At 43.3% G+C, this 12718-nt stretch overlaps 1 protein-coding gene across 1 annotated transcript in view; it reads right to left on the minus strand.

The window, feature by feature from the left end:
* CNTN5 (contactin 5) overlaps positions 1-12718 on the minus strand; it is a 780450-nt gene that overhangs the window by 357255 nt on the left and 410477 nt on the right. The gene's annotated exons all lie outside the window — the stretch shown is intronic.

The following is a 12718-nucleotide window of genomic DNA, read 5'->3' on the forward strand; positions in this document are numbered from 1 at the left end:
TTTGCACTTTCCAGCTTTAGTAAATAAACCCCATTGTGTACTTAAAAGTGGGGTATGCCTGTACTTCTGCTCACCTTTTAACTGGATATATGGCAAAATATATTATATGCTGGAAAATGACAGCTGGAATTTGGTTGCCAAGGACACAGAGGCTATTTCTATTTCAGTCCCAGTGAAATATCGGGCAAGTATGTATTTCTCTGGATTACATCTATATTCTAGCAGCTTGGATATTTGTCTGATATAAATGCCAGTATCCAAAGAAAAACAAAACCAAAGAAATCTCCCAGCTCAACTTACCGATCAGTCTGCAACCAACCAAATTACCCTGTCTATTAGTATGCGTTAAAAAGAGGGGTTTAGTTCGCACATATTTGCAAATACATGCGTAAGCTGCAGAGCTGCTCCAAGAAGAAGAACAAGAAGAAGAACAAGAACGGAAGGCGGCGGCGGCGGCGACGACGACAGCGGCGACAGAAGACCGGGCCACCGCCTGTAAAAGAGCTACAAGAAGGCGCGGTGGCCCGGCAGAAGAACCGAAGGCGGCGACAGAAGAACGGAAGACGGCGACAGAAGACCGGGCCACCGGACCAGGCGCGGTGGCCCGGCAGAAGAACCGAAGAGGGGGACAAGACCCCCGAAGTCGGGAGAAGAGGCCGGCGGCGGGGAGGAAGAAAGCCGGACTCCTCCGCTAGTAAAAGAGCTACACACACATAGCGGAGGAGTCCGGCGAGAAGACCCCCGAAGACGGAAGACCCCCGGAGCTGTGCAATAAAATACTTTTTCCATGTGTTGTGTTTTTTTTTGTACTTTATTTCACAGGTGAATGGGTAGGGGTACATTGTACCCCATACTCATTCACATAGGGTGGGGGGCCGGTATCCGGGGGCCCCCTTCTTAAAGGGGGCTCCCGGATTCCGATAAGCCCCCCGCCCGCAGACCCCGACAACCAACGGCCAGGGTTGTCGGGAAGAGGCCCTTGTCCTCATCAACATGGGGACAAGGTGCTTTGGGGTGGGGGGGCCGCGCGGCCCCCCCTTCCCCAAGGCACCCCCCATGTTGAGGGCACGCGGCCTGGTACGGCTCAGGAGGGGGGCGAGCTTTCCTGGCCGGCCGGGTAGCGTGCTCGGACAAGGGTCTGGTGTGGACTTGGGGGGAACCCCCACGCCGATTTTTTTCGGCGTTGGGGTTCCCCTTTAAGCCCATTCCAGGCGGCGGAGCCCACGACGTCTCCTTCGCGGGCCCCGCCTACCTGTACACGCGCTCGAAATGGGCGGACTTTCCGAGCGGGAACAGTCCGCTCATTTCGAAAGTACAGCGGACAGGCCCACACACGGGCGGACTGTTCGCTCAAACACAGTTTCAGCGGACAGTTTTTCGGAATTTCCGAAAGACTTTGTCCGTCCAACTGTCCGCTGAAACTGTCCGCTGAAAGCCCACACACGAGCGGACTGTCCGCCCAAACACTGTTCAGCGGACAAGGTTGGGCGAACAGTCCGCCCGTGTGTACGCGGCCTTAGAATTACAGGACTACAAAATAAAAGCCAGATTTCCATGCAAAATAATTGTACCGCTTTCAGCACCTTATTCCAGACTGAATCATACCGCCAGGGAGGTTAAACCCCCCCCCCCGACCAATTTTTAGCTTTCAGCGCCGTCACTTTGAATGACAATTGTGCGGTCACACAACACTACCCAAATTAAATTTTTAACATTTTTTTCATACAAATGGAGCTTTATTTTGGTGGTATTTAATCACCCTGGTGGTATTCCCGAGTCTGGCTTGGGGTGGAAATGTTATACCAAAAGCGGTAACCCCCTAGCCAGACTCGGGACCGCATCGCTGAATCCAGGGAGAGTTTACTTACCTTCTCCCCTGGATCCAGCGATGTCCCCCCGCTGTATGAGCAAGCCGTGCTCCGCTTGATCTATCACGGAGCCGGTCTCCATTCCCTGCGAGCGTTGCAACGCACGGGGACGGAGAACGGCGCCAAATTCTAAAAGTGAAACACACACATCACATACAGTATAATGTAATCTTACAGATTACATTGCTGTATGTAATAATTTCGCATCCTCTTTGTCCCTAGTGGTCTGCCCAGTGTCCTGCATGCAGTTTTATATTATAAAAACTGTTCTTTATGCCTGGAAACTGGAGATTGTCCATAGCAACCTGTCCCTTTACATCAAAAATGATTTTAGACCAGCTAGAAAACAGCGATAATAAAATTGTAATCACTCTCAGAATTGAGTGAAAGCGATTTGTGGGGAGATCCGTCATCAAATACTGAAAAGTAATGACAGCGACAATTCTGCAACTGAGCAAAATTTAGTGTTTTTGATTTGATTACATTATTGAATAATTTTTATTATTGTTATATTATTATTTGGTATAATTATTTATAGTTAGTTATTATATTATAATTTATGATTTCATTTTTCAAACTTTATCATACCCGGGATGTCTGCTAGACTCTGGTTTGGACAGATTTAAGTTATTCCTAAGAATTACAGGACTACAATATAAAACGCCAAATTTCTATGCAAAATAATTGTACCAAGTACTGATATCACTGGCAAACAATCTAAACAAAAATTGCTAAGAATATTCCCCACCGATCCCAGCGCACACAGAAACAAAAGATGATATAATTTGCAAGCTGCTATCATACAAAAGATAAATCATAAAAATTATATAGTATATAGCCCTCGTGAATCTATTGTCCAATATATACCATATTGACAGCGCTAAAACAACAAAACAATCATTCTTAAGAGGGTAGAAGCCCCATGGTTTACAACAAAAACCACAGTAATGTCCTTAAAAAGTCCCACACATCTGAGGATGGGATTTTAGTTGAAACACCAAAATGATGGAAAACAGAAAGAAAAGTCCATCTCCAAGAAAAGACCACCAGTGCAGAAAGAGCTTGTTAGCCGGTGACACCCCTTATGGTAAAGCACTCACCAGAACCCAATGGGTTAACAGGCACCTCTTTATAAATAGTCTTTCACTGGTATTCCTCTGTACCCAATTCCTGTGTCCTCATAGATTTTTCGGATTTAATACTTCACTCCCAGCAGCAAATTCACATATAGAAAACAGCAAAAAGAGGTTCCATAGTGCAAACTGCTTTATTCTTTAAAAAATTTGTGCGCATATACACCATACGTACATAATCAATAAAAATTCATTCACAGAGATGTAACCACTAGAACAACCGGATTTGTCTCACCGCGGCTCCGGGCGTCTTAGATCGAATGCAGGCTCGGCTTCCACGGCGGGTCCCGGGCAATCGTACAAATCGACCGCTCTGTAGTTACGAATAGCTGCTTGGTCACGCCCATACGCGTTTCGTCATCACGTCTTCATCTGTGGGCGTGGCCAAGCAGTGCAGCTAATCCGATTAAATATGAATAGGGGCGGAGAGGTGGCTCATGGGCATTCCCACGTCCAGCCCCCTAGACACACTCACTCCCACCCAATGCGGAAATGAAAAGGCCACGTCGTGCAAGCCATCGCCATGACAACATGCCTAAATGTACACTGTTCGCAAAAAAACTTTCGTTTCTCACGAGTACGTCCCTGTGGGTAAAATTTGTTCACACAAACCTTCGTTTCTCATGAGAACAGTATTAATTCATTAAATCACCGAACAGCATACATTAAGTGAGCAGGTTATCTCATTATTCCAGGAAATCACCATTATCATACTAAAATAATAATATAATAATAAATTTACATCATTATTACCTAAAATACCCATTATCATACCAAAATAATAAATATTGTCAATATTGCAGGTATCCATCTTAGAAAAATGCATTGAGATAAAAGGCACATATATCTCAAATCTATATATACCACCAATATGTATGCAGAGCAAAATGCATTACATTCAATAAAATATTAAATAATTCTCCACACTATCTTAATCAATAGTCTTGTCTGATAGATTAATAAAAAATGATAAGATAAAATAAAACCCAAATGTTGAGTACCAGCAAAGCTAGAAAATGCAGACCTCTTGGTCTACTCGACTGCAAAAGTAGGTGTCCCAAAAAATAGAATAGAATAGAACCGACCTATACTCTTTTTTGTATACATGTATGCTGTGTTCACATAAAAAAATATATTAATAAAACAAGGCTAAATATGTTATGCAGAAATGTTTAATGACATTACTGTGGTTTTTGTTGTAAACCATGGGGCTTCTACCCTCTTAAGAATGATTGTTTTGTTGTTTTAGCGCTGTCAATATGGTATATATTGGACAATAGATTCACGAGGGCTATATACTATATAATTTTTAAAATAATTGTACCGCTTTCAGCACCTAAAATCTGAAATAATGGTACCGCCAGGGAGGTTAATCAGCACTTGGGTTTTTATTATTTGCTAAACAAACAAAAAAAGACAAGACATTTTTATAAAAAACAAAACAAATAGTTTGTTATAAAATTTTGCAAATGGGTAATTGTTTTCCTTCATTGATATTCGCTGATGAGGCTGCACTGATGGGCACTGATGGGCTGCACTGATGGGCACAGATAAGGCGACACTGATAGGCACTGATAAGAAGGCACCGATGGGCAATGATAAGTCATCACTGATGGTTGGCACTGATGAGTGGAACTGATGAGTGGCACTGATGGATGTCACTGATGGGCACTGGTAGGCGGCACTGACTGGCACTGTTAGATGGTATTGATAGGCAGCACTGGTGATGAGGCACTAATTGGTGGCATTGTGGGCACTGATAGGTGACACTGTGGGCACTGATGGGTGACAATGTGGGCTCTGATGGGTGGTACTATTGGCCCTGGTAGGGGGTACTGGCAGGTGGCACTTTTGGGCACAGAAGCCTCTACAGAGGCTCTACACAATCAGGACTGATGTCCCCCTCACAGCCAGCAGTGATCGGCTTTTTTTCTCCCCTCCTCACGCTACCAGCATGAGGAGAAAAAATAGCTGATTACCGGCTGTGTTTACATCACAGGATCAGCTGTTATTGGCTGACAGCTGATCACTTGTTAAGGGGTCGGGATCTACCCTTTAGGCCACTTTCACACTGAGGCACTTCTAAACTGCCAGTAAAAACACTGAGCGCTTTTGAAGAGCTTTTCAGGTGCTTTTGAAGAGCTTTCCATTCATTTCAATGGAGAGGGGAGTTTTTCACAGCCCTGCCAGCACACTGCCCCAGTGTGAAAGTGTTCATTGATTTGAATGGAAATACGTTTTCGTGAGCTTTTTAGGCACTGTTTTTGTTGTGAAAGTGCCTGAAAAGCACCTCAGTGTGAAAGTGGTCTCACTCTGATCTGTCATCAGCCGAGTCTCATAGACTTGGGCAGGCAGGTCGTTCGAGCACGCCAGGAAGTCCATGGACGCCTTCCTGGAAATTAGCTCCATGCTGTAGCTGTCTTTCTGCTATAGTGCGGACACAAGGTGGTTAAAGTGGTTGTAAACCTCTAAGCCCTTGTACACACGGTCGGAGATTCCGACAACCAAATCCGTCGGAGTAATTCCGACGGATTAATTCCGGAAGAGGCCCGGAAGTGATGTTGTATACACACGGTCGGACTAAGTTGTCGGAAAATCTGATTGTACACAACGTGATGACGTTATTTCGTTACGGCGGGACTACGTTCAGGCTAGTAGCCAATAGCTTTGGTCTAGGAATTTGATCTGAGCATGCTAGGCACTTTGTCCGTCGGAGTAGCCTACACATGGTCGGAGTATGTCCGATCGGAGCATTTTGTCAGAAAATTTTACCGTCAAGTTGGAAAACTTGGTCTGTCGGATATTCCGACGGAAACAGTCCGATGCAGACCACACTCAGTCGGAATATCCGACAAAACGGTCCGATAGGAAACATTCCGTCAGAATCTCCGACCGTTTGTAAGGGCTTACATGTAAAATGAACAAAGCATATTCTTCTATAGTGTCTGCTTTCTCCAGTCCAAAACACAGAGTGTGATTTCTGTCTGCATCACCAGAGGGTAGCATCTATATGCATCACCAGAGGGTAGTCACTCTACTGGGTATATGTACAGGTTTACAACCACTTTCAGAGGATGTCCAGCAAATCTGAATTCTGGCCCTCCCCTTCAGCAGAGATCACATGACAAAATGCCTAGGCATCCACATACATCATGGAATCGTAAAGCTGCATTTTCTGAAGCAAAAATAACTATTTCAAAGTTTCTATCATCTTTTTTTTTCTTTCTGGTAGCACGTTGGGGAAGGTTGTAGCAGGAGGTATGTCAATTTTTTAGAATATATTTGTTAGACATGTGCAATTCGTTTCATTCCAAGTTGGTGTTTTAAAAAATTCCAACAAATTAGTTAATTCGGAAATATCAAAAGACCCATTTAGCACATTTTTCCAAATATTCTAAAATTCATAAATTTGTGAATTCAAAGATTATTAAATTCAAAAATTAGTAAATTCGATATTCCGAAAACTCAAAAATGTGAAAATCTGAAATAATAATGAACTAATAATAACTATTACTGACTAATACATCACAGGTATTGGAATTTCCTTTCAAATTTTGCTGTTAGTGAATGTAACGAATACAAATTTATCCGAAAGTTACGATATATCCGAAATAATGAATGTCGTATCTAAACAAATGGAACGTAACAAATTAATAATAATAAATAACAATAATAATAATAAAAACGTTTTATTATTATTTATTATTAATTAGTTCCGTTCCATTTTGTTATTTCGGATATGTCGTAACTTTGGATAAATTCGTATTCGTTACATTCACTAAAGCCAAATTTGAAAAGAAATTCCAATACCTATAATTTAATAGTTAGTTATTATTAGTTAGTTAGTTATTCTTTTGAATTTTTGGATTTTCTTTCTTATTTTCGGATTCTCGAATTTACAAATTTCTGAATTTACGCATAGCGATCATAACGAATGACCCGAAAAATAAAAAAATAAAATGAAAAACAAACAAACAATTAAAACAGAAACAAACAAATTCTCCGGCAGTGAACATGTCTAATATTTGTGCTGTTATCACCAACAGTTCCTCTTTCCAATCCAGTGTTTTCTTCTTTATTACTGCCACTGCTCTTCTTTTTTTTTTTTCAGTCAAACGCCAATGACCTTTGTCTGCATAAAGTAACTAAAATCTATCCTAGGGAGCAGTTACTGACTGCCTGTGTTTACTTTTCTCATTCAGCAGCTATCCTATGGATATGAATTATTATATGAGTTTTTAGCGGTTGAATGGATAGTCAGCCAGCGCAGAGCTTAACTTTATAACACGGATTAAGTTTTTAATAATAGAAGATGTGTTTGCACATTAAAGGGATGCTGGGATTCTTTTGCTGGGATTCTTTTGCAACAACAGAATCAAAAAAATTTGATTTCATTTATAGGGTTTAGTAATCCTCCTATTATTTCCCTTTAATAATAAAAAGCTGAAAATATAATGCCTGGTCATCTTTCCAAAAATGTAGCATGGAATGGAAATTAAAAAGGAAAACATGCTACACGTGTGTTCCTGATTGTCTGGTCAGCCTCTCTATTACAGATTTGGTCCCAGATCAAACATTCAAGGCCCGGTCCAGAGTAAATTGTGGTGCGAGAAAGGGCACGCTCCCTGCGCGCTTCCCACACCGAAAGGGGCACGCTCCCTTTGTGAGCTACATGAGGGTGCCAATGAACTGTTAATGACCCCCCACATTATGGGTAGCACAGTAGTGGTTAGCAGCACTAAGGTTGTCAGTTCGAATCCCAACTACGGCACTACCCTACCCAATGTTTGCATGTTCACCCTGTGCCCATGTGGGTTTCCTCGCACACTCCGAAGACATGCTGGTAGGTTAATTGACTCCCATCTAAGCTGATGCTAGTATTTGTATATATGAATGTGAGTTAGGGACCTTAGATTGTAAGCGCCTTAAGGACACAGATTGATGTAAATGTACTATATATATGTCATAGCTCCCAACTCTTCCTAATTACGAGGGACCGTCCCTGATTTGGAAAAAAAGTCCCTCTGTCTCTCTTTCCTCCTCATTTATCCCTCATTTTGGTCTGATCTGTATAGTTGTATAGAAAAAAGCACTTTTTTATCTTTCAAAAAGTGTGTTGCCAGTGCTAAACCTTTCATTCGATTTCTAAAATACTGCATTTATAAATTTCAAAAGCCACTTTAACCACTTGCCGACCAGCCGCTGCAGAATGGCATGACTGGGCGAAATGACGTTGCCTTATGTCACTTCAACTTTTGGCCACTGGGGGCGCGCCCGTGACAGAGCGAGAACCAGGATCTGTGTGTATAAGCACACAGATCCCAGTTCTTTCAGCGGAGAGGAGAGAGATCGTGTGTGTATGAACACCGATCTCTCTCCTCCTAGATAGTCCCATCCCCCCACAGTTAGAAACACCTTCCTAGGGAACACAGTTAGCCCCTTGATCACCCCCTAGTGTTAACTCCTTCCCTGCTAGTGACATTTACACAGTAATCAGTGCATTTTTATAGCACTGATCACTGTATAAATATCAATGGTTTCAAAAATGTGTCAAAAGTGTCCAATGTGTCCGCCATAATGTCTCAGGCCCGATAAAAATCGCTGATCACCGCCATTACTAGTAAAAAAATGCCATAAATCTATTCCCTATTTTGTAGACGCTGTAACTTTTGTGCAAACCAATCAATATTCGCTTATTACCAAAAATATGTAGAAGAATACATATCGGCCTAAACTGAGGAAAATAAATCTTTTTTTGATAAAAAATATGGGATATTTATCATATAAAAAAGTAAAAGATATTGGGGTTTATTTACTAAAGGTAAATCCACTTTGCACTACAAGTTGGGAGACATGTAAGGAAAATAAAAAACAGTATTTTGCTTGCACATGATTGGATGATAAAATCAGCAGAGCTTCCACTCATTTCACATCTTCCCCTCAGATCTACAGCGACTTCACTTCCAAGTGCATTTGCAGTGCAAAGTGGATTTGCCTTTAGTAAATCAACCTCATTGTGATTTATTCAAAATTGTCGCTCTTCTTTTGTTTATAGCACAAAAAAATAAAAACCACCAATTTTATTTGGGTACAACATTGCACGACCGCGCAATTGTCAGTTAAAGCAATGCAGTGCCAAATCGCAAAAAAATGTAATTGAGCAGCCAAATCTTCCAGGGCTGAAGAGGTTAAAGGGATATTAGTGGTAAAAAAAAAGCACTTAGGTTTAACTATTATTTTTTTTGGTATAATTTTCCTTTAAGGGGGTGTGCTCTATGACACTATATACTTTTGCTAATAGGCGTCCCTCAATTCCCATCTCAAAAAGTTGGGAGGTATGTATATGTAAAGTGTGAAATTTGTGAATTTGTGTAAATTGTTGGCGCTGTATAAGTACCTGTGATAATAAATGCATCTGCGTTTGTGGGCATCAAATCACATGGTACTGAAAAAGTGGTGTTTGCACCACTCTCTCCATAGTCCAGTGTGTTCTGCAGCCCATTCAAATGAATGGGCTGCAAAACGGGAACGTGCCAGAAACATGTTTCGTCTGAACCGGCCCTAAATGTTTGTTGCATAGAGGGGGAAAATACCTTCTTCGGTCTAAAAAGGAAAATAAAACAAATAGACTGTGTGCATCAAAAGTATTTTGTTCTAAAAAAACAAAACAATATTATTTACTAACAGTAAAATGATAATAATAAGTGCTTGTATGCTAATGTTTGCAGTCCTTGAAATGTGTTGGTAGAATAGCCTTGAAAGAACGTATGCAGTCTTGAAGGTACAATCTCCTAATGTTTTGCAGTAAGACATTTCAGGCTTTGGGTTACAGTTAAGTTGGGGTGCTCAATAAAAACAAAAATGAATGTCAGTATGAAAGATGTTTTAGGGGGGATTCTACATGGCAGCTGCCCTAAAAAGGTTTTGAAGTTTACAGTCTTTCTGATCTCTTCCCTAAACTTTACTTTGATTAATCTTTACTATGTAATGCCTCTTTTCTAAAAAAAATCCAAAACTTTTAAAAGTTTCACCATGAGCAGAGGTTTTATTCATATCAATCTAAAAGTGACTGTGTTGCCTATAGAAAACATTATATTGGTAATATTTGTGGATACAAGTGAGATCTGTGAGGTCCTGAGGAAGCAGGGGCTCCCGCAAGACGTGTCAACCAGTGGAGGTTGGTGGTATTTTTTTTGGGGGGGGTGGCAAGGAATGCACCTGGTTGGTCACCAGCCCTGCACTTACCCCATTTAGGTCACGCTTCCTCCGGGTGAAAGGCGGCGGCTTCCCCTGCGACTCCTCCTCTGCATCACGGCGGCTTTCGCCGTGTATCTCCTCCCTCCGCCTCCTTTCAGCCAAATCGGGTGACAGGTCTCAGGACCCACTTCCAAATTGACCGGGAGGAGAAGCAGGAAGACAATATGAATATTTATTTGCTATTGTCACACAACTGGGTGGGCTTGGGACGCAGTGCTCTGCACGCTGAGCCCACCCTTTTTTGAAGCCTATTAGAGCCTCTGGCATCCATGTGTCTGGTGCCCCCAAATGTATATTAGTGGAGCGGACACATGGCTAGGGGGGCGGCCACTGCATTATGGGCCACCACTGGTGTCAACCCTATTACATCGATCATATTGACATCTCAGCTGAGGTATGCTACAAATAGGTTGATGGTATTATTCTGACCTATTTTTATTCTGTAACAAATAGATTGCTTCAAATATATATTTGGATGTACTAATCATGTTTTTAATGTGGATTTTGTAAAAAAAAAAAATAATTTTTTTTTAATTGCAGTATGTATACTTTTAGAGGTGTCCTATATACTGTAATAGGTTTTAGTTTAGAATGTTACCTATAGCAAACATGTACAGGCATACTCCACTTTTAAGCACACAATGGGGTTTATTTACTAAAGTTGGAAAGTGCAAACTCAGGCTCACTTCTGCATAGAAACCAATGAGTTTTCATGTTCTATTACCAAAGCTTAATTGAACAAGCTGGGGTTAGAAGCTCATTGGTTTCTATGCAGAAGTGAGCCGGATTTTGCACTTTCCAGCTTTAGTAAATAAACCCCATTGTGTACTTAAAAGTGGGGTATGCCTGTACTTCTGCTCACCTTTTAACTGGATATATGGCAAAATATATTATATGCTGGAAAATGACAGCTGGAATTTGGTTGCCAAGGACACAGAGGCTATTTCTATTTCAGTCCCAGTGAAATATCGGGCAAGTATGTATTTCTCTGGATTACATCTATATTCTAGCAGCTTGGATATTTGTCTGATATAAATGCCAGTATCCAAAGAAAAACAAAACCAAAGAAATCTCCCAGCTCAACTTACCGATCAGTCTGCAACCAACCAAATTACCCTGTCTATTAGTATGCGTTAAAAAGAGGGGTTTAGTTCGCACATATTTGCAAATACATGCGTAAGCTGCAGAGCTGCTCCAAGAAGAAGAACAAGAAGAAGAACAAGAACGGAAGGCGGCGGCGGCGGCGACGACGACAGCGGCGACAGAAGACCGGGCCACCGCCTGTAAAAGAGCTACAAGAAGGCGCGGTGGCCCGGCAGAAGAACCGAAGGCGGCGACAGAAGAACGGAAGACGGCGACAGAAGACCGGGCCACCGGACCAGGCGCGGTGGCCCGGCAGAAGAACCGAAGAGGGGGACAAGACCCCCGAAGTCGGGAGAAGAGGCCGGCGGCGGGGAGGAAGAAAGCCGGACTCCTCCGCTAGTAAAAGAGCTACACACACATAGCGGAGGAGTCCGGCGAGAAGACCCCCGAAGACGGAAGACCCCCGGAGCTGTGCAATAAAATACTTTTTCCATGTGTTGTGTTTTTTTTTGTACTTTATTTCACAGGTGAATGGGTAGGGGTACATTGTACCCCATACTCATTCACATAGGGTGGGGGGCCGGTATCCGGGGGCCCCCTTCTTAAAGGGGGCTCCCGGATTCCGATAAGCCCCCCGCCCGCAGACCCCGACAACCAACGGCCAGGGTTGTCGGGAAGAGGCCCTTGTCCTCATCAACATGGGGACAAGGTGCTTTGGGGTGGGGGGGCCGCGCGGCCCCCCCTTCCCCAAGGCACCCCCCATGTTGAGGGCACGCGGCCTGGTACGGCTCAGGAGGGGGGCGAGCTTTCCTGGCCGGCCGGGTAGCGTGCTCGGACAAGGGTCTGGTGTGGACTTGGGGGGAACCCCCACGCCGATTTTTTTCGGCGTTGGGGTTCCCCTTTAAGCCCATTCCAGGCGGCGGAGCCCACGACGTCTCCTTCGCGGGCCCCGCCTACCTGTACACGCGCTCGAAATGGGCGGACTTTCCGAGCGGGAACAGTCCGCTCATTTCGAAAGTACAGCGGACAGGCCCACACACGGGCGGACTGTTCGCTCAAACACAGTTTCAGCGGACAGTTTTTCGGAATTTCCGAAAGACTTTGTCCGTCCAACTGTCCGCTGAAACTGTCCGCTGAAAGCCCACACACGAGCGGACTGTCCGCCCAAACACTGTTCAGCGGACAAGGTTGGGCGAACAGTCCGCCCGTGTGTACGCGGCCTTAGAATTACAGGACTACAAAATAAAAGCCAGATTTCCATGCAAAATAATTGTACCGCTTTCAGCACCTTATTCCAGACTGAATCATACCGCCAGGGAGGTTAAACCCCCCCCCCCGACCAATTTTTAGCTTTCAGCGCCGTCACTTTGAATGACA

This window comes from Lithobates pipiens, unplaced genomic scaffold (genome assembly GCF_037356315.1).
Source record: "Lithobates pipiens isolate NorthernLeopardFrog02 unplaced genomic scaffold, aLitPip1_a1.2 Scaffold_16, whole genome shotgun sequence".
NCBI classification, from domain to species: domain Eukaryota; kingdom Metazoa; phylum Chordata; class Amphibia; order Anura; family Ranidae; genus Lithobates; species Lithobates pipiens.